This window comes from Rhinatrema bivittatum, chromosome 9 (genome assembly GCF_901001135.1).
Source record: "Rhinatrema bivittatum chromosome 9, aRhiBiv1.1, whole genome shotgun sequence".
Lineage (NCBI taxonomy): Eukaryota > Metazoa > Chordata > Amphibia > Gymnophiona > Rhinatrematidae > Rhinatrema > Rhinatrema bivittatum.
Window position 1 is genome coordinate 137,297,452 of NC_042623.1, and position 24,657 is coordinate 137,322,108.

Below are 24,657 nucleotides of genomic sequence, written 5' to 3' on the forward strand. Positions count from 1 at the left end.
CTTTAATCCTCCCTTCTTCCTCTCCCCCTCCACCCCCACCCAACATGCATGGCAGTAAGCATGGTCAGGGCAGAAAGCTAAGGTATGGAGGAAATGCAAGCCAGGACAAAAAAATCATAGTAAAATACAAATCAAAAACTTAATGTATGTGGAACATGAGGATAGTTGTGCAATTAAACCAGGAACATACATTTTCTTTTTAGCTTTTCAATACAACTTATCCTAGCTGCATATTGTATAGAAACTGACATAGTCAAGCTAGGATAAAAATAAGGGCAACCTACTATTACTGCTAAACTTACATTTGTTTACAAAAATGACTTGATAACTAGATATATTTTCCCATCCAAAAAAATCCATGACATTTATTGAAATATTCAATATTATTTTATCAAAGACATTACATCTGTTAGTAACTATGTGTGTTGACATTTCTGCATAATTTCAGATATAAATAACAGGGATGTGCATTTGTTTGCAATGAAATAGGAAATAAAGACGGTATTTCCTATATCGTTGTATTTCGGGGGGCTGACAAAACGAAAGGAAAACCCACGAAATTTTGTGTGGTTTTCCTATCATTTTTATTTTGGGGGGGGGGGGGGGGGAGAAAGGACACATTTTAAAAAACCCAAACCCACCCCAACCCTTCAAATTTAATTAATTACAAACCCCCACCATCCCAACCCCCCAAGACTTGCCAAAAGTCCCTGGTGGTCCAACAGGGGTCCCAGGAGCAATCTCCCCCTCTCAGGCCATCGGCTGCCAGTCATCAAAATGACTGGCAGCCGAAAAACCCAGAAAAAACAAAATAAAACCCCACCCAACCCTTCAAATTATTTAACTATAATCCCCTCCACCCTCCTGACCCCCCCCCCCAAGACTTACCAAAAGTCCCTGGTGGTCCAGCGGGGTCCCTGGAGGGATCTTCCCCTCTCAGGCCATCGGCTGCCAGTCATCAAAATGGTGCCAGTGGCCCTTTGCCCTTACCATGTGACAGGGGCTACCGGTGCCATTGGTCAGCCCCTGTCACATGGTAGGAGCAATGGATGACCCGTGCCAACTTAAAAAATTAAAAAATGGCATGGGCTAACCATTGCTCCTATGTGATGGGGCCAGCCAATGGCACTGGTAGCCCCTGTCACATGGTAAGGGCAAAGGGCCACTGGCACCATTTTGATGACTGGCAGCCGATGGCCTGAGAGGGGAAGATCCCTCCAGGGACCCCGCTGGACCACCAGGGACTTTTGGTAAGTCTTGGGGGGGGGGGGGGTCAGGAGGGTGGAGGGGATTATAGTTAAATAATTTGAAGGGTTGGGTGGGGTTTTATTTTGTTTTTTCTGGGTTTTTCTGAAATAGGAACGAAAAAAGATTTCAGGTTCAGAGAGTGGACCGAAATGGCCCACCCCAGACCCAAAAATGAAACACCAACGAAAAAAAAAATGTGTGTACATCCCTAATAAATTAAACACAGTGAATTGGTGAACAATTAATAATCAGTAGAGAAATCATATTAAACCAAGGTTTTTAAATCAACTATGGTACAATACTTATAATATTACTTCACTTTTCTAAACTCTTGCCTCTTGAGATGTAAAAGTTATCTTACTGGGTAATTAACAGGATCAGCACATACTTATACAGACCTAGGCAACATTTCCAAATCTAATCTATGAGAACATACAATGCAGAGCATTAGTGTCATTTTAATTAAATACAGCAATTAAATACAGCATTGCTCCGATACAATGCTTCCTGCTGTGTTGCATACATAACCTATATTTGCTTTGAATTCTATCAGAATCACTAATAGTTGAAATGGCATCTCTGTCTGAGATGCTTTGACTTCCTAAATATCTATATATGTAGCTGAATAGCTCCAAAATAATATTTATCCTACATCTGAGTGAACTATTCCAGTTATGAAGAATTGTTTACACATGATTGCCAGATTCATACAGCTCATATTCTCTCATAGTATCTATAGTCCATACCAGTTATTTTTCATGTAGATGTACAGTGTTTAGAAATTCACAAGTACTACACTATAGTGGTATATTAGTGGAAATTCTGGAAAGTACTGTAGTTGCTCACCCTATAAAATCAAACATTAACCAGGAAGTTTAAAAAAAAATAGAGAGAGAGTAACTGCTCTTAGTAGTTAAATAGGTTTCCGTGTTTAATTGCCATGGAGGCAACCTGTAGATCTCCAATCCACTGGCTAATCCACCTCTCAGTTTACTATTACATGTATTATTTCTTCGACCAAAAAGCCCCCTCAAATTAAACATTTCAGAATAGCAAAAGAATATGAACAACTTTGTCGGTAAAACAAAAGAAAACTGTAAGCTCTGATACAATGATCTAACGGTAGCTAAAATATTAAAGAGAAAGTTTGCATACAGGAATTCATCCATATAAGCTGGGAATATTTATTACTCTATACGAACAGAGGTATTCCACAAGTCACAGTGCTATTTTTATGTGATCTGTGGAGAGAGAAATGTAAGTTAAGAGTCTGTCAGCACAGTAGCGTGAGTTTCAGCACCACGAATGATGGACAGCGGTCCAGGCTGCCGCACCTTTCTTCACGTCGGCAGCATCTCACAAATAACGTACACTTTTAAAGCCCTGCTATTAAGTTCAGAATTAACCGCTTAGTCTCAGAAGTACTCACATATTTTTTTTTGTTCTGTTCGGAAAGATTCTGGTGCACCTCTTTAATCTGCTGCTTTTCTCACGTTGGTCAGGCAGTAAAGATGGCTTTCTAGCTCTGATGTAAGCAAGATCCTAGTATGCTAGCTAAGGCATTGTTACTGATTTCAGAAGGAACAGAGAGCATACTGAGCATGCGACGTTTCACAAGTACATACCAGGCAGTTAAAGTGAAGCATAAATATACATTTATTACAGCACGTATTACTGTAAGTCATATAAATATTTATGCTTTTGCTAGGGCTATGTTGAATCTGCTTAACATGAGAATAAGGTGCTGTCTACCATCTAATGTCTCTCTCTGATTCACAGTGGCTTAGCTACACCAGGTTTCCTTTTCTATATATTTTTGCAGCAAAGCTTTACTGGGATCTCCATGCTTTTGTAAAGGAAGGGAAATCGTTGAACAAAATAAAGACATATAAAAGGGTTGAATTAACACAAGTTTGTAACTTGGGAGCAATTGTATAACTTCAACTTTAGCTATTGCAACCAAAATGAAGAGAGCTCTTCTTTTGGGAGGAGGGAATTTTTAATACATAGTCCTAGCTGGAATGAACTAATGTACAATGAAACATTTGAGTGACAAAATCACAAATGCAAGTGAAGCTGTCAATAAGGAATATGTGATAATCTGTAAGAAGCTGTTCAATATTGCACAACGCACTTGATAAGTTCCTCTAATAATTTTTTTATTCACAATACTTAAATACAAAAGGTGCATTCTTTAGCAGTACAGTCCCTCAACACAGTCATGTTTTGCTGGAAGAACTGCTGTTACACGCCCCGCGTGCGGGCCTGCTTACCTTCATGGTTCCACAGCGGGTCCCGGGACAATCTCCCTCATGGTAGTTGCCAGTCCTGCTAAGCCCTGGCGTCCTGTGGCAGCAGTTGCCGGGCCTTCCACTGCACGCCGGGCCTCACGCCAAGGTTTGGCGTCCTTGGCCATGTTGGGCACACCCATATGTGTGCGCAGACTGCCTAGACTCATGTAGGGCTAAGGGCGGGTCCTAGCTCCGCGGCGCGCCCTGATTGACCTCCCGAAATAAGGAAGTTCCTGTCTCTGCTTCCTTGCTTTGGCAATCGGGTCAGTTTGTTCTGAGATTGCCTCTGTGCTTGTACTTGTTCCTAGTCTCGTTCCAGGATCCTTCTGTTCCTGACTCGTTTCTGCATCCTGCGTGTTCCTGTGTTTGTCTGTCTGTCTACCAAGGTAGTACCCTCGGACTGTCTTACTGGTACTGACCTCAGCTTGTTCCAGACCTACCTGCCTGCCGCCTGCCTCAAAGACCTCAGCTTGCTCTTGACCTGCCTGCTGCCTGCCTCAAGACCTCAGCCTGCCTTTGACCTTGTCTGACCTCCGGTACCTGACCTCTGCTTTACTGACCAATCCTCGGACTGACCTCTGGACATTGACCTTTGCCTGCCTGACCTAGTCTCCAGATTCTGGCTCTGTTCCTCATTCTGTTCTGATTCTTCCTGTTCCAACCAGCAGCCACCTTTGAACCCAATCGTGCTCCCCCTGTCTCCGTGGACACACCAGACTTTCACTCTCTTAGGAGACTCTGCGAGGCCCATCTAAGTCCAAGCGGCCCGGGTCCCTACAGGCTACTCCTGGGGGAACCTCGGGCTTCCAGTGGTGAAGCTCTTCCTAGCCTCTGTCTCCTTCAGTGCTCTGCCCCCTGGGGGCAGTTTCCTCCTGTTCTCTTTCAGGAGGCATTCCACCTCTGCCCCAGGACAAAGGTCCACCCCTGACCGCAACAACTGCATCGGTAGGGATCAACAGGATTAATGTTAAATCTGTAGATGGGTCTTGAATTCTTAATTATTGTAGCACCAAAAGCATCATGCAATTTTTTTTTTATAAGATGAGTTCAAATTTGTGTGTTATGAGCCAAGTGTGTCTGTGCGAAAATAGTATAAATAATATTGGATTTCAAAAGTTTTAACAGCTTTAATAATGGGACCTATATTGTCTCATTAGCTCATATACAGTATTTTTATTGGATAAATCCAATATAAGCTATCACAGCCTGCCAAGAATATAGTTTACCCCAAGAAACATATCTGCAATGTCAAAATAATATTAACTCCCAGTTCTCAAACAACAACAACCCTATCCAGGAAAGAGAGCCCTTCAACTATTACATGAGGATCTAGAAGTCTTATACAACTCCTATTGAAAACAGAACCCTACACAGAAACCATACACTAGCAGAATTTTTCACCTCGATCACACATACAGAACAGAGACAAACAATTACCAAAGAAAGAATAAGGGACTGTGGCACCATTAGCTGTCTTAGGGTAATCATATGATAAATTCAGGCTGGACTCTGGAAGAAATCTTGCATAAACTTCTTCATTAGTGATAGGGATGTGAATCGTTTTTTGACGATTTAAAACAATCGTCAGATATATTTTAAATCGTCAAAAATCGTTGAGTCGCAATACAATAGAAATTCCCCCGATTTATCATGAAAAATCGTAAATCGGGGGAGGGGGGAGGGCGTGGAAAACTGGCACACCAAAAAAACCCTTAAACCCACCCCGACCCTATAAAACGAATCCCTTACCTTCCCCCACCCTCCCGAACCCCCCCCCCCCAAAGCTTTTTATGAGTACCTGGTGGTCCAGTGGGGGCGCGGGGATTAGATAAGTTCTTGGAGGAGAAGTCCATTACCTGCTATTAAGTTCACTTAGAGAATAGCCACTGCCATTAGCAATGGTTACATGGAATAGACTTAGTTTTTGGGTACTTGCCAGGTTCTTATGGCCTGGATTGGCCACTGTTGGAAACAGGATGCTGGGCTTGATGGACCCTTGGTCTGACCCAGTATGGCATTTTCTTATGTTCTTATGCTCTCGGTCCATCGGCGCCATTTTGGCTGCCACTCAAAAATGGCGCCGATGGCCCGATAAAAAAAAACCCACCCGACCCTTTAAAAATGACCCCTTAGCTTCTCCCACCGTCCCGATCCCCCCAAAACATTTTAAAATTACCTGGTGGTCTAGTGGTGGTCCCGGGAGCGATCTCCCGTTCTCAGGCCGTCGGCTGCCACTCATAAAGATGGCACCGATGGCCCTTTGCCCTTACCATATGACAGGGTATCCATGCTATTGGCCGGCCCCTGTCACATGGTAGGAGCACTGTCTGGCCGGCACCATCTTTAAAGATGGCCTCCACCATCGTAAAGATGGCCACCACCATATTTAAAGATGGCCGCCACCATCGTAAAGATGGCCACCGCCATCTTTAAAGATGGCACCGGCCATCCAGTGCTCCTACCATGTGACAAGAGCCGGCCAATGGCACGGATTCCCTGTCACATGGTAAGGGCAAAGGGCCACCGGCGCCATCTTTATGAGTGGCAGCCGACGGCCCGAGAACGGGAGATCGCTCCCGGGTTTTAAAACATTCCAAACAAGTTACTTTCAGATAAGTATAGTAATATTTCAAATTCTATTTTATAAAATATTTACCATGCTATTAAATATATAAATGGGGTTTTTTTTTTACAGAGGTTATCAACTTTCAGTGTCCTCAAGCAAATGTGATAAATATATAACTGTAATAATACTAATACCACTAATGTTACTAATATCAGTTCTGTGTTAATAAGTTGAATAGAGTTTGCAGATTCCATGGTTTTTAAAGTCTTAAATACTTTTACACGTGTAATACTTGGTGTACTTATCTATAACTCCCGCGATGACTTGCAGATGCTGGTCTTTAGACGAAGATGAAAGGTTTTAGAGACTACAGTTCTTTCTGGATGGACATCTCTTATGCTTGACCACATTGTCTCTGGAACAATTTCCTACTATCCTGACTTTAACAAATCATAAGAACATAAGAACATAAGAAAATGCCATACTGGGTCAGACCAAGGGTCCATCAAGCCCAGCATCCTGTTTCCAACAGTGGCCAATCCAGGCCATAAGAACCTGGCAAGTACCCAAAAACTAAGTCTATTCCATGTAACCATTGCTAATGGCAGTGGCTATTCTCTAAGTGAACTTAATAGCAGGTAATGGACTTCTCCTCCAAGAACTTATCCAATCCTTTTTTAAACACAGCTATACTAACTGCACGAACCACATTCTCTGGCAACAAATTCCAGAGTTTAATTGTGCGTTGAGTAAAAAAGAACTTTCTCCGATTAGTTTTAAATGTGCCCCATGCTAACTTCATGGAGTGTCCCCTAGTCTTTCTACTATCCGAAAGAGTAAATAACCGATTCACATCTACCCATTCTAGACCTCTCATGATTTTAAACACCTCTATCATATCCCCCCTCAGTCGTCTCTTCTCCAAGCTGAAAAGTCCTAACCTCTTTAGTCTTTCCTCATAGGGGAGTTGTTCCATTCCCCTTATCATTTTGGTAGCCCTTCTCTGTACCTTCTCCATCGCAATTATAAAAAACAACACAACCTAAAAACAGTCTACACGTATTATAAAAGCATATTAACAATCACTGAAAAGAAGACAAATCTTGTTCCAAATTAAGTCCACCTGGAGAGAGTGTTGAAATTCTACAGGAGATGGGAATGTTCAAGTGGTGTGACAGTTTGAGGGAGCTCTTTCACTATAGTTTATTTATATAGAAATATAGAAACATAGAAATGACGGCATAAGACCACCAAATGGTCCATCCAGTCTGCCCAGTAAGCTTTCACACTTATTTTTTCATACTTATCTGTTACTCTTGTCCCTTTTAAGTAACTTTTTGGTTCTATTTCCCTTCCACCCTCGCCATCGATGTAGGTAGCAGTGCTGGAGCTGCATCTAAGTGAAGTATCTAGCTAATTGGTTTGGGGTAGTAACCGCTGTAATAAGCAAGCTACTCCCACGCTTGTTTACCCAGCCTGCGCAATTCAGTCCTTGTTGGTTTTTTGAATATACATCCTCTTTTCTTCATTCCCCCTGCCATTGAAGCAGTGAGCTGTGCTGGATATGTATTCCAAGTGAAGTATCAGGCTTGATTCAGGGTAGTGACCACCGTAACAAGCAAGTTACACCCATGTTTATTTGTTTTACCCAGACTATGTAATTCAGTCCTTGTTGGTAGTTGTCTGAATATAAATCCTCTTTTCTTCATTTCCCCTGCCGTTGAAACAAAGAGCTATGCTGGATATGCATTGAAAATGAAGTATCAGGCTTATTTGGTTTGATGTTGTAACTGCCGTAACAAGCAAGTTATTCCCCTGCTTTTTTGTGGATGCAAATCCTTTTTTCCACATTTCCTCTTGCCGTTGAAGCATAGAGCAATGTTGGAGTCACATTAATCGTGTGTATGTTTATTGAATAAGGATATTAATCTCCAGGTAGTAGCCGTCATTCCCGCAAGCCACTCCCATGTCTCTTCATTCACATCCTCTAGACTTTATGGATCCACAGTATTTATCCCATGCCCCTTTGAAGTCCTTCACAGTTTTGGTCTTCACCACTTCCTCTGGAAGGGCATTCCAGGCATCCACCACCCTCTCCATGAAGAAATACTTCCTGACATTGGTTCCGAGTCTTCCTCCCTGGAGTTGTAAATCATGACCCCTGGTTCTGCTGACATTTTATATGCATAGAATAAAATTAACAAAAATTTAAGAGATAGATGGGGCCATGATTCCAACAAATGGTATTTTCATGTTTTAAAATAGTCACATATGAATGATTGGTCCTATAATGAATATTTTAAAATCCATATATTTCTGTAAGAATGTATTTTAGCAAAGCTTCAGTTGATTGATCTCACTTTCACATGCAAATTTGAATTGTATGGTCACTCAATAACCTACATTTGTTTGCAATTTTTTTTTTAGTTTTGTTTTTATTGAAATTTCAACATTTCTTACAGAACCATTTGTTCTAAGAATATCAGATAGTTCAAATACATCTCTATATTCAAAAGGAAATTAATACATCTTAAGTATAACAATATAATCACTTATCTGAAAAGTAATAGGGAATTTGGGAGTCCAAGACACAGAGCAGTTATAAAAAGGCAATATTCCTATAACAATAGAATAGCCCTTTAGAGTGTGACCCATGTTATAATGCTTCTAAGCACCAAACCCCATTGAAACTCTCTCAGGAATGTGAGTCCAGATATACTCTTAATTGTAAAGGGTCAAAGAAAATATATCTAGAATCTTGATAAATTATAATACATTTACAAGGGGAGATTAAATTTTGCCCCCCTTGATATAACTTCGTTCCTCATCAGTAGAAATATTTTTCTTTTTTCCTGGGTATTCTTTGTCACGTCAGCGTATATCCAGACTCTATGACCATGAAAGTTATATTCTTGATTCCTAAGAAAGAATCTTAAAACTGAATCTCTCTCTGCGCCAAACACAAAAGAGATCAGCAAAGTGTCTCTAGTTTCCATGACCGTCTCTAGTTAGATCCAACAATGCGGTAACATTTAAAGATATTTCTTGTCCTTCTATTTGTTGTAACTCTTCCTTTTTTTCCCTAATCCTAGGTATGTAATATATAGATATAGCAGGAATCCCTTCTGCAGGAAATTTCAATGCATTTATAAGATAACTTTTAAACAGTTCTCGTGGGGATACAGCTTTCAACGTTGGGAAATTTAGTACTCTCAGGTTAACTCTTCTGGTTTCATTTTCCAATTTTTCCATTCTGTTGAAGCAAATACTCTGACTTAACAAGATTAATTTGAACTTCTTCCACCATTTTAATTTTCTGCTCCATCTCTTTCATAATATTTTCCAGCATTGTTACCTTGGAATCTAGCTTCTTGGTATTTTGTAAATTTTCTTTTAACATAACAATTAAAGTATTTATGGAATTGTCCATTGAAACTAATACTTTCCATATTGTATCTAAAGTTATTATTGGAGGCTTAACCAATGACATTTTACAAATAACATTTACCTCTGGTTCACTTTTTCCAGGTTCCAATGGGTCATCATCTCCCTCATCTTGTTGTCTAGCTCCAGCTTCAAAGCCTGTGGAGCCCTGTAAAACGGTGCTCACTGAAGAGAGTGATATATCCACATCTCTTCTCGGGGCTACAGCTCTTAATGAAGCCGTTTGCTCTTCTCACCAATCAGCTATTATATCTCCAAAAATCCTCGATGGTGGTTCCAGGGTAGTCGGCGCACGGGACTGAGGGATATTCCTTCTTCCATGGAGCTCGGCGTCTCCCACGGCTCCTCCCTCCGGTGACTGCTGCACGGGTTGGATGAACATCGACTCTATTTGTGGCTATCTTGTATCCAAATTTGGCATTGAGGTAAATGATGATTTTGCTTTTGCCTTCCTTTTTTGTGTGAGGCATTTCAGGAAAACGTTTCAGGCAATAAGGCAACTAGTAAGATTTTCGCGGAGCGAGGTTGTGTGCATCCACTCTAATCGGCAGCCATCTTGGACTGGTGGTGTTTGCAATTTATTTATTATCAATACTGTTTCATATGATATCAAGGCCCTCAATTTATGTTTGAATCTTTTTTATTAACATTCACAGAGCATTACAACCAATAAGGGTCTTGGGTGGGTGTACTCTTTTCCAACCAAGGCTAACAACACATATATGTCAGATATACAATTCTGAACTCCCAACCCTACCTCCCCCTTTCTTTACCCCTTTGCAAAATGTAGTTGAAGATTACACAACACATTAACGATGCCCAACATATTCCACATATTCAACCCATACTTCACTGAGAAAACTTCATAAGGCCTTCAGAGGGTGGCTAAAGACATGGGCCCCACATGAGTGGGATGCATGGGCAAAGGAGATTAGTGTGCACTAGTGCAATTTTATATTTGAGTAGAAAGGAACAACTGGAGTCAGAACCATCTAAGGTTCTGCAAGAAACAGAGGTGAATGCAGTTGTAATAACAGAATACAACATCTGCATTTATCTTTATATAAGAATATAAGGAAAGGACTCATCACAATAAGTTCACATTAATGCCATATGTAGCAAAATAAAATTCCCTAATTCAAACTGGTTTGTTTTCAAAGTAATTTTATCAGGAAATTCTATGAAAGGTGACAAATATCCAACTTGCACCAACGCAGTTTGTCAGTCATTTCAAGCAACTGAGAATAACTATTAGAGTCCGTCAAGCTAAAGTAAATAGAATTAGTAAGTATCAAAAATAGACTGGAAAGACTGATTTAATTATCGAAGGCAAAGGGGCAATTACTTTGAGACAAAGCAGCATAATACGGAAATGATGATGAAGCAAATGTTACAGCAAGTGAACACAGACATTTTAAAGTAGGGGTATCATGAATAAAACCTCCTTGGTTCCTCTCTTCTCTCATTTCCTGAAACCACTTTGCAGCACACACTACACAGCATGGATAATGCACTGCTCTTGATTTTTAAGAGAAACTTTTTTCTCCTCCCAAGGATGCATTTTGCATTTTACTTAATGTGTGCAAGTAGAATTCTGTGATTGAAATTTATTTTTTTTGTTACTAGTCAAACAGCCTAGCAGAATTACCATTCTGGTATCCACAACACCTACTGTGGTCACAGTGTTCCTAAGGCAAGCTATTATTTCCATCTGAGAAAAAGAAAAGGATCTGCTGATCAGGTTCATTCAAATTTTGCTTTCTGTGTATTCTTGGAAGATCTGAAAGGTGAGTAGAAGCTTTATTTTATTTAATTATTTTTTAAGATTCTAGCTTTAGTCCTAGCATGGTAGATATTGTATTGTATTCACCTAAAAATACTTTGTATGTTCTCCAACATTTCACTCATTTTTAGATGAAGCCATACTTTTGAGTTTTCTTCTTTACCTAGCAATTAGAACAGAAAGTTGTTACAATTCTCCTTTTCTTTTTTTTTTGTTTCACTCAGTGATGAAGTCATTTTCGGTGGCTCACTCTCTAAAAGGTAGAGATACAAATTCTGCATCAGTCCCTGAATGCTTTGTCCCAGTTTATATCTATGAAATCCCCTCTTATTCAACATAAACTGAAGCATCCAGAGATTTATAGGAGATGGAGAATATATATATAGAGAAAAACTGCCAGGTCTGGCCAATCAGATTAGTAGACTAAAAAATGTATTCTATGTAAGCATCTCCCCTGAGTTTACATATATTTCAGTTTGGCTATAACTTTTATAAATGCAGCTATTTCTTCTGCTAACCTGTTTTTTTGTAATGTTTTGGTAGGTAACATGAGCTGGAGGAAGAAAAGAAATACAGAAATGGAAGATGGGAGCACAGGGGATGCAAAACTTGCCAAAAGAAAGAGAGAGCACCTGCTAAGGAAGAAGTTTTCTGCACTGAATTTCTTTAATAGATCTTTGAAAGACAAAAGGTATGTATTGTCATGGATTAGTATATACAATATCAGTTACCCAGCTGTGCTGCTTCCTACTTTGTTAATATGCATGTACACTGGACCAGGTCTATATATATATTTTCTGTTAAAATGTCTGCTCAAATACAATAAAAATCTCAGATTGAAGTAGGGATGGCCATGTATTTTGATCTGAATGGGAATATACAATGAATGCGTCAATATTTAGTTCAGTTCAGAGCAAGCAAACTGAAAGAATGCTGTCTGAAAACATCTGAAACCTTTTCAACTCATTCAATTCAGTCTCAAAGTCTGTGGAGGAAACATAGCATGGATTTTTATTTTTTTTTACTTCAAGCCAGATAGAATGGAGCCATTTGAGATGGGACAAGGAAGGAGCAGGATCAATCATGTTTCAGTACTTTTCCAACCAGCCTATCATAGCTGGCAGCTGCATGCCATGACTTCATATTATTCATAAGTGAAAATGAAACCATGAGCACTTTGAGCCATGATCAGTTTGTTCTGTCATTCTTCTGTTGGTCGTCAGAGAGAAGGCAGAGGTTATGAAGCTCCTTGCTTCAAAGATTAGAGTGAAAAATGAGATTAGAAAGAAAAGATTTAGATTAATTTACAGAAGGAGGCAAAATGTGCTGTTAGAGTCACTCACTGACAATTTGCCTACTTGTAGTTTGGGGTGCTACCTAATAACATGAGAAAGTCAAAATCTCTGTGAAAGGGTTACAGTATGTATCATCAAGGTAAGGCAATCACTACAGTTGAAAGATACAAACAGATTGTTTCTTGCAGCACGTGAAGTATTTGTGAAATGCATTGACTTAAGGGCAGTCTCCTGTTTTCTCTGTGTAATATTCTTGTAATCTCTCCAACTCTCTCCCCCCCCCCCTTTCTTTTTTTTTTTTTTTGCAAGATCACACTCCCAAACCCTGCTGAGCAGTTATCCACTAGGGGTGTGAATCGTGTGATCGATCGTCTTAACGATCGATTTTGGTTGGGGGGGAGGGAAATCTGATCGTTGTGGGGTTTTTTTTTTTTAATCGTTAAAAATCGTAAATCAGGGGAGGGCGGGAAAACCGGCACACCAAAAAAACCCTAAAACCCACCCCGAACCTTTAAAACAAATCCCCCACCCTCCCGAACCCCCCCAAAATGTTTTAAATTACCTGGGGTCCAGTGGGGGGGGGGGGGGGGTCCCGATGCGATCTCCAGCTCTCTGGCCACGGCTGCATTGAGAAATGGCGCCGGTGGCCCTTTGCCCTTATCATGTGACAGGGCAAAGGTAGCGCCGGCGCCATTTTGGTTCCTGGCTCCCGACGTCACGCGTGTAGGAGATCCCCCCGGACCCCCGCTGGACCCCCAGGGACTTTTGGCCAGCTTGGGGGGGCCTCCTGACCCCGACAAGACTTGCCAAAAGTCCAGCGGGGGTCCGGGAGCGACCTTCTGCACGTGGGCCGTATTGCCAATCTTCAAAATGGCGCCGGCAAAGGGCCACCGGCGCCATTTCTCAACGCAGCCGTGGCCAGAGAGCTGGAGATCGCGTTGGGACCCCCCCCCACTGGACCCCAGGTAATTTAAAACATTTTGGGGGGGTTCGGGAGGGTGGGGGGATTTGTTTTAAAGGTTCGGGGTGGGTTTTAGGGTTTTTTTGGTGTGCCGGTTTTCCCGCGCCCTATTTAACGATACAATACAAATGCCCCTGACGATAAATCAGGGGCATTTGTATTGTATCGTGCACTCTAACGATTTTGGATGATTTTAAAATTATCTGACGATAATTTTAATCGTTCAAAAATGATTCACATCCTTATTATCCACTCATTGCAGGTAGAGGATACAGATTCTGTGATAGGGACAGGATAAAGCTATAGGACCCTCTCAAAAAAATGAACAGACCACTCACAAAAGTTGTGTTCCAAACAGTAAAAATGCCCTCTGAGTCACCTTTTATATTACTCCTCACTGACCCACCTTTTAAGTAATGTACCCTTTTATCACTCACAAGTGACCACTACTTCCTCCAAACCTTCCATCTCTAGAATGTTCCCTTCTTTTATATTGTAGTGAGATCTCATCAGCCCTACATATTAATTTAGTGTATGTGATTCTTGCACTGTTTGACTTACATTCTTAGTATACATAGTTACTCAGCAAGAATGAGCATGTCACTGTGCTCCAATTGTAACGAAGCTGACTGGTTTGCTGTTTGTGTCCACAGTAGGGGGTACAAATATTGTAACACTAAAAGCTCTTACCAACTAGTAATGTGATTTAATAAATTCCATATCATTAACAAGAGATGGATGCAGCAATGAGAAAGGAAGAGGAAAGTTTATTTCTTCAGACAGAAGTGGGGCAAGCACCCAAAGCAGTGGTGATGACAAGAGCATAGGATGAAGACCAGGAGCCTTCCTACCAAGCTCAAAAGGGACGTTTTAAGAAATGGAAACCAGCATGAGACACAGGTTTGCTGAGAAGCTGGAACAGCACCTGCCTGCTCCCATCTCCACTGTTGGTATGGTTCAGGGACAGAAAAAGTGGAGGTATCAACATCAGTGGGGGTGCAGAGCATCAGCAAAAGTCAGCCCAGGGCTCCCCGTTCCATTCTGACCAGAGTCTGCAGCACACTTCTGCAAAACCTTCCGATTCATATGAACCAGGAGAGGGATTTTAAGAATTAGAGGAAGGGAATATTGAAAAGCTGGTAGCTGAGGAGGGTTTGCAGAACCTAGTTACTACTGTGATATCTGGTAAGCAGCAGTGGATAGTTTGCATAGCCACAGAGTCAGGATAACCCCCCCGAGGAACAGCAGGCAGTCATGTGTGTGAGAGATGGCCCTGGCCTTTTACCTCATGGTCTACCCTCAACCCAAGCCCCAGAAGCAGCATCCAAGGATCCACAGAGGTGATCCCACAAGACCTCACAGGTATAGACACACTTTACAGTTATGGAGGATCAGCATTATGCACTCACTGTTGAAAGGCTATCATAGAGGAAAAGTGTTGTGCTGTATTTCAAACTGTAGTGCGCACAATCCTTTGCAAAAGCAACATATGTTAGTGTCACTTTCAGGGGAAGCCATTACTAATTTAATTTGGAGTTTATCTGTATGCTGGAAAATAATCATTGTTATTTGATTCCCACCCACCTCAGTCACATTTTTTATTATAAATACTGTAAACACACTAAAGAAATTTTTCTTCATTCTAAATTAGGAAATTACCTGTAATTAACCCTCATTTTAGTCATTGACTGATTTTAGTCCTATTACAGGTCAATGACAAGCTAACATAAAAGACACCTAACTTTGATTAAGCACTGCCAATCCTTAGCTATAAAAATTTGAACTCTGCAACATTAAGATGAAGACAGAGGTCCAGCAGTGACAAGGTGGTGAGGCAGTCTTTTGCGCTGGGTGTCACATATATGATTATATCTACCTATTAGTGAGAAGATATATGTATGAACCCAGTGCAAAAAGCTTCTGGTTCTCAGAGAACAAATCCAATCTCTGGAGACCAGAGTGGCAGAGATATATAGAAGAGATCTTCATGCAACCCATGTGCTACTTTGGAGGAGCAAGATAACCTGGTTTGGTTTGGCAGAAAATGATACCAAAGCTTGGACCTGCCCTCTAGGTGATGCCATATCCTCTTGCACGGAGGATATGTCCCAGGAACGTATCCCTAGGAGGGATGGGTTAGGTTTGCCATTATGGTTGGTGATACAATCATTAGGAATGTAGATAGCTGGCTTGCTGATGAGCAAGAGGATTAATTGGTAACTTGCCTGCCTGGTGCAGAGATAGTGAACCTCACGTGTCACCTAGATAAGATTTTAGAGAGTTCTGGGGAGGAGCCAACAGATGGTATATGTGGGTACCAATGACATAGGAAGGTACAGGAGGAAGATTCTGAAGGCTAAATTTAATCTTTTGCTTAGAAAATTGAAATCCAGAACCTCCAGGATTGAATTCTCAAAAAAAAACCAAACAAAAAAACCCCAACCCTCCCATTTGCAGGACCCAGAGGCAGGCTGAGAATCTCAATGTCTGACTGACATGGTGCTGCAGGGAAGAGGACTTTAGATTTGTTAGAAATTGGAGAACATTTTAGGAAAGGAGAAACCTATTCCAATGTGCTGAGTTCCACATTAACCAGGGTGGAACCCAGATGCAAGTTCTACCATTTGAAAAGGAGATAGAGCAGCTTATAAACTAGACCATGGGGGGAAACCTACAGTCACTAAGAAGCAAATGGTTCAGAGGGAAGTATCTTTCAAAGATACATGCAAAACAGGGAAGACAGGATATCCCAGTAGAGAGATTGTGATTAAGGCTGGAGTAGCCCAGATGTATGTGGATAGAGCACATGCAAATATGAATAACTTTATACTGCATGTATCTTCTTTTAATAAGCAGATTGTGAATACAATAGAAATATAAGTACAAATAAAAACATGCTTTAAAATGTCTGTATGTGAATGCCAGAAATTTGAATAGTAAGATTGGAGAGTTAGAACATATGGCATTATTCAAGGATATAGACTTTATAGATATTTCAGAGATGTGGCAGGAGGAGGATAACCAATGGAACACTGATATAAGTATATACATTATATTGATGTGGAGGGCTGGCATTATACATAAAGGATGGCATAGAGTCAAGCATGATAAAAATCCTACAGATCTAATTGTATATGTTCTTATTGTACCCTGCTCTGAACATAGGTAGGGCGGATAATAAATGCTTTAAAATAAATGATATGCATATTGGAATCCTTATGGATAGAAATTCCATGTGTGATGGGTAAGAGTATAGTAGTGGGTTCATACTACCATCCACCTGGCCAAGATGAAAGAGACTATGAAATACTAACTGCAATTAGAAAGGCAAATAAATTTGGCAACACAATAATGGGAAATTTCAATTACCCCATTATTGATTGGGTCTTTGTCTCATGACGTGCTAGAGAGGTTACATTTTTAGATGCCATAAATGACTGCTTCATAGAGCAGCAGTCCTAGAACCAACAAGAGGGGAAAGTACTTTAGATCTAGCTCTCAGTGAAACATATATCCTGGTGCAAGGGGTTTCTGTGGTGGAATAGTAATAGTAATTATAATGCAATAAAATCTGACATCACTGGAGAGATGAGATTAAGTAAAACTACAGCAGCATATACCTTTAAAAAGGGAGGGCAACAAAATTGATAAAGGGAGTAGAATGGTTTCTGTATGATGACAGGCTACACAGCTTAGGTCTCTCCAGCTTGGAAGAGAGATAACTAAGAGGGAACTAAATAGATAATTTATAACATGAGAGGGTTGGAACACAAATAAAGATAGTTATTTAACCTTTCAAAAACAAGGGGACATTCTATGAAACTAATGTAACCTTTGGGTTGAGGCCTTCACCAATGAGTCCAAGGGCCATCCTCCATTCCAGATGCCTATGCTCTTATAACCTCTCATCCTTTTCTTAAGCTCTGTTTCCAGGATGAGGTTGAGGGAAGACTGATCTCCAAGGCCTTGAACATTATTTTAAACAGTCTTTAATGATCACTGTAATGATCACACTGGACAATATATGTGGCTCCAACGTAACTTTGCCGATAGTTGATTGGAAATGAAGAAAAATAATTTATAATTTCTTGGTTCAATATAGTCCATCTTCCAATAAATCTGTGACTACTGATGACAGTCTGTTTTTAGGTTCCATATCTCTTTCCAATTGTAGGGGTAAGTTTTGGAGCTCCCTCCCAGAATTGGTTGAATAGGATACTTCACTAAATTTAGATGGCATAAGAAAGTTCCATTTGTCATATCTGGATTCAGATGACTACTCCTTATCCAAATTCCTCCAGAATATCCTCTCTCAGTGGTTTACACCAGATACAGTAGGTGCCACAGTTCTTTTCTCACATTTCTCTCCTCCTCCTAGGAATGCATGTGAATCCATTTCTTCTATTGACCTGTGAAGGATCCTTGGATATCTCTCAGTGAGAGACTCCTGAAAAACTCCTTTCTTCATGTTAGTGACTAAATGCCATAAGGCCCTGGGGAATTTAGTTTCTGGACCAAACAAATATCCAGGCTTCCAAAAGGAACAAAAGATGAAGAAAAGTGGATGAAATTTTTTCCAAAGCAGTCTCAAAACCCCCCCCCCAAAACCAATTAAAATCAGTTTTCCAAAAAGAGAAGGTCAGTAACCTTTTCTTCCATCTTACCCAGACCTTATGCCTTAAGGGCCCAAGGGTAATCTCCTCCTAACCAGGAGCAGGGAAAACTCCATCCTGCCTCTTCAAAGGTCAACTAAAACATCCACATCACGTCCCTTTATTATACCAAAGATATTCATGCATGGGTACTTGCATGACAATTTAATGATAGTTTACATCTTACTAACAGTAGGTCTGTAATTTCATTTTTCAGTTATTTCAGCACTCTGGGCTGTATACAATCTGATCCCAGTGATTTGCTATTCTTTGGTTTGTCAATTTGCCCTAGCACATCTTCCAGGTTCACTAAGATTTGTTTCATTTCCTCTGAATCTTTTAAATAACACTTCTGGCATGAGTATCTGCCTTACATCTTCCTCAGTAAAGACTGAAGCAAAGAATTCATTCAAGGTCTCTATGTCCTGGTCCTCCCCTAGTGGCCCAACTGATTCCCTTGCAGGCTTTTTGTTTCAAATGTATCTGGAAAAAATATTTATTATGTATTTTTGCTTCCACATCAAACTTTTCTAAATTTTGTCTTTGCCTTCCTTATCAATGCTCTGCATCTAACTTGCCAGTGCTTACGCTGTTTCCTTCATTTGGATCTCTTTTACATTTTTCAAAAGATGTTCTTTTGGCTAGAACACACTCTCTCCGTTTTTAAACATGCTGGCAATTGTTTGGCTTTCGTTTCACCTTTTTTAATGCATGGAATACATCTGATCTGTGCTTCCAAGATGGTATTTTTTAAACAGCATCCATGCTTGATGTAAACTCTTGACCTTTGCAGCTGCTCTTTTCAGTATTTTCCTAACCACTTTTTTCATTTTATCATAATCTCCCTTTTGAAAGTTAAATGCTATTGCATTAGATTTCCTTAGTGTCCTCCCTCCAGTAAGTAAAATTTGATCATGTTATGATCACTATTACCAAGTGCCCTAACATTGTTACCTCTTGCATCAAATCATGTGCTCCCCTGAGGATTAGGTCTAAAATAGCTCCTTTCTCCCCCCCCCCCCCCCAAAAAAAAAAGGTTCCTGAGCCAATTGCTCCATGAAGCAGCCACTTATTTTATCTTGAAGCTTTACCTCCTTAGCATGTCCTGATGTGACATTTACCCAGCGAGTATTGGGGTAGTTGAAATCATCCATTATTACTGTGCTATTTTTGTTAGTTTCCTTACAGGGTCATTTATCAAATTGCTATAAGGCGTTTTCGCATGTGTTAAGCCCCTTTAATGCATGCGAAAATGCCTTTAACGCCTGCGAAAGCACCATAACACATGGTGCGAAGCAAATCAGAAAAAAGGGAGGAGTTTGGGGTTAATTTGTGACAGAGTTCACAATTTTGCGAAGCCATATCGCATGGCTTTAACTACACTTTTTTCATTTGTGTAAAGCCATGCGATAGGGCTTTATCGCGCTGCGATGCTTTTCGCAAATGCTGTTTTTAAGCTCCTGGAGAGCCAGCCTAGCTATGAGGGAGAGGAGGAGAGACTAGCCCTAATGCCCTCACCCTAGATAGGTATTTATATCTCTATGGGAGGCCCACCTAGTAACTCGAGGTGAGGTTTAGGAATTAATGTAGGGGTTAGGGGCCACTTTGACATTCAAAATGAGATGTACGAACAGAACAGTGCTCTCTTGTGAAGATTTGATGACCTTTGGAGTGGGGAAACTCACCCAAAGATGAGATTTGTGCAATGTTTTCTCAACCTAGCTTGATGTTACCCAGGTAGAAAGTCCATCAAGCTAGCCAGCCTAGCTATCGTGGCCCTGATAGCTAGGCTGGCTCTCCAGGACCTTAAAACTACTAAACATGGTCCCCCCATTGGTTGAATATGTAGGAAATGCAATTCTGGCACTTAACGCAAAGTGTGAAAAGGTTATCGCAATTTGCGCTAAGACAGTGCTTCGCATAGGTATTAGCGCAAATTGCGATAAACTGCATATTACCATAAAACACACCTGATTGGTTAGGGGCCCTTGAGAGCCAGAGTTGACCACTCCTGGTCAACTGTAAAATGACTAAATGCAGACAAAGCTGTTTAAAATTTTGAAGTTTAAATTCAGAAAAAATACAGTTGATGAGAATATGATTAAGGCAGTACAGCTATTTTGATGTCTAGGTATGGAATTCTAAGCTCCAGCCAATCAGTGGAATGGTGAAATCTAAAGTGGCTAAATCATGGATGGCCAACTGCAGTCCTCAAGAGCCACAAACAGGCTTGGTTTTCAGGATATCTACAATTAATGTGCATGGGATAGATTTGCATGCACTGCCTCTATTGTATGCATATATATTTCATGCATATTCATTGTCTATATATTGAAAACCAGATCCGTTTGTGGCTTGAAGACTGGCGATGTCCACCCCTAGGCTAAAATTAACACCACCCAGTTCCTACCCACTTATATTCACTGACTGATGATTACATACCTGAAAGATTATACTATCGGAGCATAATCAAACCTGGCAATGGACTTGTGTTTTATTACTGTCACTGAGAGGATACTTCCCTAATCAGGAGCTCAACAGGAACCATTTATTTCTAGATTAGGAGGGAAGGCTATTCAATTTAATTTTGTTCTTCATATCCTATTTTGTTACAGTCTCCAGGGGAGGGACCAGAACGCCAAAGAAAAGATAAAATATGTGCAAAGGAGCAGTTCCAAGAAGAGCAAACCACTAAGAGAAGAAAAGTGCTCACTGAGACAATCACATTCAAGAAAGATGTGTCCCAACTGTGAAATTGTAATTTGCAAAAGATGTGAAACTTTGCATTCAGATAGACATTTTGTTGCTCACAGTTTGCTAGATCATTGATATAATACAAACTAAGACAATAATATCCAGTAGCCAGAGTCCATAGTGTTTTCTGGTCAGATTTTTCTGCTAGCCTAGATTTTAAATCTAGTTTAGGCAGCATTTCAATAGAAAAGTAAAAATGATTTTCTATTCCATAGAACCATTATACTAATCTTGCAACACCCTTCAGTTGTTAATCAAGCAACAGAATCTTCTAACAAATGCAATCTCTTCCATAATTCCATAAGACTAAGCCCACTATACAACTGGGAAATTCATTGCTTACATTTATAAATGTATTTTAAAAATACCAGTGCACTTTACACAAAATCACACATCAACTCTTGAAGAAGGAAAAAAAACAAACTCTGCGTGGTGTGTGATCCAGAACAAAGATGAGTGTGATTTGAAACCTTCACCTTTTAAAATGCTACATATTCTGTATTACTGTATACTCAGTTTCATGAAAACAGTTTGGAAATGGTTAAACTGGATTATTGTTAACTATTGCATTTGAGAAACAGCTCATAAAATTAGGGAGACACCCATCACCTTTACTTGCAAGGAATATTTACTTTATTAACATTGTACGGATTAGTCTGCTTGCGTTGGTATCTAACAAGGCAGTTTGTGTTCCTGTTTATTATAAATGAAGCATAGTATAAACATGTATAAGAAAATATGTGAACAAGGACAACCAAGCGGTTGTCAAACCAAGTTTAGCAATGGCTAATTGCTGTTAAGACTTCTTTTAAAATACACTAATTAAATGGAAGAACAGCTTAACGTATGTTAACTTTAGGTGTAACATTTTTGCATAGGGGTAACCTGCACAGAGAGGCGGTTACTACTATAAGCAACTTGCTGGGCAGAATGGATGCACCGTTTGGTCTTATGTAATTTCAGCCTCTATAATTAGGGAAAAACTGGACTAGCTCCCATAGAAACTCTGTGAAAAGATGCTTCTTAAATATGAACTAGGGTGAGCTGGTTCAATCAGGGCTGGACCAAAATGGTTCAGATTTGGCTCAGACAACCAAAGAATCAAGCAATGCTAACCTGTTCCATGCTGGGATCCAAACCAAGTTAGAACTAGTTGTTATATAACACTTCTTGTGAATACTTCTCGTGAATTATTTACATATTAACACAGTAGACAATGGCTGTTAAAGACCAATTAGCCCATCTACTCTGCCCAGTTATTCTAGTCCATATTACTAAGGCCAACTGCCAGCTATAGAAGCTTGACTGCTTATAGGATATTGCTCCTTATCCATGTTAGCTTGTGTTGTCTACCTTGTTGGCTCTTTACTGTACTGTCCTAAGATGAAAAGTATAAAGGCTCTGATACTTAATACAACATCTGGCTCCTCTCCATCTCTCTTACTACTAAGTTTTGAAAATAATTTTAACAGCTATCAAAACAAATGAGGCCATTGCTAGAACATCTGGCTGCCTTGGCAGTTGCCATCCAACAAGCCACAGGGCCATCACTGATCTGCTGACATTGCCTTGGTTGGTTTCTGGAGAGTTTTAGCCTGCTGGTTCCAAATTTGCTGGATACCCTGTGGTGTCTTTGAGGCCGATGTAAAAAGCTGAGCAATATAATTATGCACTGAAATTCAGCACACAGTTTCCTAATGCACAAGGTAATTTTTTTTTTATTCCTAATGCAGCTAATAGTATGCTAATATATCAAGAGTTAAAAAATGCACACAAACCAGAAAATGTGTGCAAAAAAAAGCCTCTGCACAGAAAACATTTTGTGTGTATGCACTTATGATTTATGCATGTGTCATGTTTTCTGCACACAAAATTTGAGTTATGCACACAAAATGTTTTCAGCACAGAAAGACCCTGCGAGGAAGATGACTATGAGAGCAGGAGACAACATGAAGGTTGGGTAGTGCACCAAGAGCGGGGGGGGGGGGGGGGGGGGGGCGAAGTAGGGAGGGAATTAGGCAAGGGGAAGGGAATTGGGTAGGCTTAGGATGTTACATAGGGAGGGCCAAGGGCATGAGTAAGGCAAAAAGGGGCTGCACACATTTGTGCAGCCCCCTTTTCGCCAATGTAAGCTCCTCAGGTGCTTTGGTACCTTTAGCATATTCCCAGGCATAGACCGGCCATGTGGTAATTGCATGTCCAGCATCAGTAGTAGCCAGGCAGAAGCATGCAATGACAGAAAAAATCATTGTCTGGTTCCCGGAAGTGAGGTAGTCTCACCAGGAGCAGTAATTAACATAACCCCCACCCCAAAAACACATGAAGAGTGTGTGGTTGGGGGGACAAAGGAAATAAGCAGCGTCTGGGAGATATGCTGCAAAGCTGGGGCACTTGGGGGGCTGCAGCGCTTGTAGTGGAGGCACGCCCCAAAGGTCCTCAGGGAAGGTCAAACAGAATGCTCAATTAGATGTTGCATGGGATAAAAAATATTCAAAAAAAGAGAGGGATTGAGGAAGATGGAGGGGGCTTCTCTCTCATTTAGGTGAGGTTCACTGACCAGTTAAGACAGCAGTGTGGTGCATGACAGTGCAAGGAGAGCACGACTGAAATGAGAAAAAGAAGCAGCACATCGCACAGGAGAGCGAGGCACATTTATTTTCCTTATTTCTCCTTTTTTTTCCCCCCAAATCGAAGCAATCCCCAGTAGGGAGATGCTGAAGATGGAGAATAATGGCAGGCTTTATATACACCGTGAAGCCAGGCTGCTCCGTCTCCATCTACCCAACTTTAAAAAGCTGCCAGCATGCCCGTGTATCTACCGATATGTAAAAATCTCACTTGGAACAAAAAAGGGGCATGGTGTGGGCATTCTGGGATGGGGCCAACTACGCACCCTGGGCACACGCACAGGTCCAGTGCCATTTAAGTTTACTTTTGCTATGAAGGAGGTGTAAGTTAAAAAAAAAAAAAAGGTATCTATCAGGGATCTGGGGTAACTAGGGGGGGGGGGGGGGGGGTTTGACTACCTCACTCTAGACTGGGTGAACTGGTGGATGAGCTGGTGAAACTGGTCATGGGGTGGATGCGTGCCCATATAAAATTCCCTCACTTGCGAGGTTCAAACCGGACTTGCAAAATTGGGAGCACACATACACGCAGCTAAGCTACTTTATAACATACGTGTGCTCAGTGTCTGGGCGTGCACTAATGCACAATGTCCATCCACGCACTTCTTTGAAAGTTACCATCTCTGCGTTCTCCTTTGCTTAGGATGCCACATCCTCTTTTTTCAAGATTAGGGGACTGAAGCAGATCCAGCAGTGTTATACCACTGCAATAATAAACAGTCTCAGTTAAAAATTCTCTTCAAACACCCAATTGTTATAGACCTTACCACAACCAAGAAAGAAAAACTTCCAAAATATTTCCTTCTTTTTCATTTCAATTCATCAGTTGTGTTTTTTCCTTTAATCTTTTCTCACAATTAGTGTTAGAATGCACCACTTTTGCGTCCTTGTGTGCATGCAGAGGACACTGAAACATAGAATGGGGATCATCTTTGCTTCAGAATTACGAGGCACCAACAAAGACATTTCCTGCTGACCATATTTTCTACTTGGTCCAATTTTAAATCTTTCATTTTCAAAGAGTACCATGAATCCA

General features: G+C 40.7%; 1 long non-coding RNA gene across 1 annotated transcript in view; it reads left to right on the forward strand.

Annotated features, from left to right (window-relative positions):
- The window catches only part of LOC115099489, a 65,298-nt gene extending 42,906 nt beyond the window's left edge, over nt 1-22,392 (forward strand). Inside the window, exons 2-5 of the long non-coding RNA XR_003858798.1 lie at nt 9,634-9,974; nt 11,176-11,336; nt 11,876-12,023; nt 20,856-22,392. This is a non-coding gene — a long non-coding RNA (uncharacterized LOC115099489). The remainder of the gene's footprint in view (nt 1-9,633; nt 9,975-11,175; nt 11,337-11,875; nt 12,024-20,855) is intronic.
- The last annotated feature ends 2,265 nt before the right edge of the window (nt 22,393-24,657 follow it).